Here is a 3,419-nt window from a genome sequence, read left to right as displayed (position 1 = left end):
CAATTCCCATGACATGGCACCAACAACAGACACAGGAGCTCTCGGGGCATCTCCGGGGGGACATGTTTCTTTGAGAAAGCAGACAGTTTCTGCTGCAGGACAATCCCTTCACAGTATCCAGGCAATTAATTATTTCTTATCTCACCAAGTAAGGGGCCCGTGTGGAAATGAGTCCCATCCTTCTGTTCACATTTTATGTTGCTGTTTATTCTGAACAGGAAAAGAGCAGAAAATAGAACTGTTTTCAGATGAATACCAATTAGAGGGTTTTTTCCTTTTATTTCTGAGCGGTGGGAAGAGGGAGAAAGTGGGGGGAAGGGGCCTCTTCTCTAGGGCTGTTCAGGTGGGAGCAGGCACGCCTCAGGGCATGTGCTTGGGGACTGGACCCAGCACCTGCCTGAGAAGGATCTGAGAGCACAAACAAGCCAGAGCCTAGAATGTGCCTTAGCCCCGACGTGACAGCCCTTCTCAAGGTTATTCCCTTTGTGAGATTGCTGACAGCAGGCCCTTGATAGGACTGGAGGCAGTTCAGGCCTATAGAGTCCCCGAGGGACTGGAACAGGACTGGAACAAGAGAAGGCAATGGGGCATCGACTCGCCCGGCAGGTTGCCTGGTGTCCTGAGTGAGCATTGGATTAAAAACAGGGGACCCAGGCTCCAGCCTCTATGCTGCCTACTGTGTGTGGCTGACTAACTATGTTCTCTTCCAGGCTTCAGTCTCTCCCTCTGTAGAGTAGCTCTTCTGCCCTCAACAAATGCCCTGGAAAAAGTAATACAGCTCCCTGACTCCCACACACCCAAAGAAAACACATAACAATACCCTCAAGAGTGAATGGGCCGGGAGTCCAGGTTGGACACTGTGAGGGTGGCATGCTTGTTGGAGGGCCCGGGGTGGTCTCTGTGCCGTGGTTTTGCTGCAATCCACATCTCCCTAGAAACCACAGGGACGTGGCCTGCAATGGGCCTTGACATCACCAGAGGCTTCAGAGGAGGGTTCCTGGAGCCTTGGAAGCTGGGATGGGAGTTGACAGGCCTTGGAGGGTAGGAGGTGGAGGCCCAGTGGGGACCGCCTGGCATCGGGGGCTGGAGGGAATCTCTTCTAAGGACTCGCTGTGTGTCCCTGGGTGCAGCCAGCTCTCTGAGCTTCAATTCCTTCATCAGTGTGATGGGGACAGTAAGGCTGGTGCACGTGCCTGGGGGAGACACAGGTGTGAGGACAGGGCGGTCATGTTGACAGCATTCACTGCCACATCCCTGGTGCCTAGTTGGCCTCCAGTAAACGTTTGTTTGTTGGATGAATAATGCATGTGAAATGCATAGTACAGTGACTGGCATAGAATCAAAAGCAAGCGTAGCTGCTGCCCTTGACCTGCTGCGCCCTCTCGGTGCCACCATTGCCCGCAGTGACAGTTACCGGCTTCGACGTTTTGCACACTCAGGGATCCGTGCTCAGCCCAGCCCTGTGGTCTTTTCAATTCAAACTTCATCAGAAAGGGATGTCCGTGCCCAGGTCACCACACCCTGTTCTCTGCCGGCTGCCAGAAGCCTCCATTGTTTGCCCCAGCAGTTGCTGGGGTGTGATGTGAAAGCTGTCTCCCCAAAGGAAGTAGGGGTCCCAGGGCCTCAGTCGGGGTCAGCTGCCTCTGCCCTGCCCTACTCTGGACCTGTCCTGCTCAGAGCAGGGCTGAACCAGTGCCACCTGGCTCCCCTCAGTGCCAGCCCGGCCTCGGCCACCACTCCCTGAGCTGTCGGATGTGAGGCTGTTGGCTGCCCCCTCTGGCTTGGACAGGAGTTCCCTTCATGCACCTGCTCCTTCCACACCCACACCAGCCCACCCAAAAGCCCAGCTGTGGTTTTAGGAGCATCCCAGGTCCATCCCCAGCCTCTGGCTGGCCGCTCTGGGATTTGTGTAGAATGCCTAGATTTCTGTCACTCACTCCATACTGACTGCTTAGCCTGGGCTCCTGGCAGCATTCTGGGCTGGAAAGGGGAGAACTTTAGCAAGGCCCACGCACTCCCCCGGAACCTCCTCTACTCACTCTCCCCCAGGTGTCTGCACCCTGCCCGCTGTCCAGGATGCTAGAGGGCCCCTTTTCTCTCTAGAGCCCTCACCCAGCCCCCTACTGCCCTCCATTCACTCTCCTGCTCCCCTAGGGGAGCACTGATGGCCCCTGTGCCCCCAAGACAGAGCCACATGTTAATTTGTTCATTCGTAGCACTTAACTCACCAGAAGCTTGCTAGTCCTCTGTGAATAGGGCAGGGGTGGCCTGCAGGTTGTTGTGAGTTGGTTGGTCTGGTCTAGGGCTCTTAGCCTCATGGGGAGGGGCAGGACAGGGTGGAGTCCACCTGGGAGTTCAGTTCCTGATGCCCAGGGTGTGGCCTGTCCTGGCTGGGCCTCCCCCCTGAGCCACCCCGAGGCTGGTTCTGCTACTGCCCTGCCAGGGCAAAGGCCTGAGGTTGGTGAGGCTGCGAACCTAGCTGGAGGGTCATGACCAGAGAACATTTACTGAGCACCTACTGTGCAGGGTGGTGGTGGGGGGGTGTAGTACCAGCTGTGGCTCCCGTGCGGCCCACCAGTCAGGATATATAGGGAGGTAGGGGCTGTGTTGGGGCCACAAAAGGAGCCCTGGGGAATGAAGTGGGGGGTTGCCACTTCCATGTGGGCACTGGGAAGCCCTCATCTTGAACTCTGCATTGACTTTCAACCGGCAAAGATGAGGAAGGGCATTCCAGGTGAAGGGAACAGCATTGGTGAAGGCCAGAGATCAGAAGGGATGGCCATCTTGGGGGTTGTGAATAATCTGGGCTGTCATGGTGGGGGCTTGCGGGTGAGGAGGCTGGGAAATAGGGTAACCATCTGTCCTGGTTTCTGGGACTGAGATGTCTCCTAAGACATAAGACTTTCAGTGCTAGAACCAGTTCCAGGCAAACTGGGATGAGTTGGTCACTGTACTGGGAAAGTGAAATTGAGTTCTGATAGAAACAGACTTTGAATATATTAGTAAGAAGTTTTGGGGTTTTGTTCTCTGAGCCACGAGGAACTATAAAGGCTTTTTTTTTTTTTTTTTTTTTTTTTTTATGAGAGGAAGGAGAGGAAGTATCTTCTATAATCAAGCCCATTGATCCCCACACTGATGGGAATATTTATCTCCATTTTTCAAATGAGGACACTGAGTGTCAGAGAAGTTAGGTCACTGGTCCCAGGTCACAGCAAATAAGCAGTTGCTGATTCCAAAACTTGTGTTCTCAACCACTGAATCCTCTTTCTCAGGGTGAGGCTCCGGTAGCCAGGGACTGGGTATTGTGGCCTAACGTCGAGGCCTCCTGGGATCTCTCTGAAGATGAGAACTCAGGCCTCACTGACCCTTGGTGTCCCTGTCTGTGGCAAGCAGCTCCAGGGCCACTGGGCCTTCCTAGC

The sequence above is a fragment of the Felis catus genome, chromosome A3, assembly GCF_018350175.1.
Source record: "Felis catus isolate Fca126 chromosome A3, F.catus_Fca126_mat1.0, whole genome shotgun sequence".
Lineage (NCBI taxonomy): Eukaryota > Metazoa > Chordata > Mammalia > Carnivora > Felidae > Felis > Felis catus.
Note: the sequence above shows the minus strand (reverse complement) of the source record.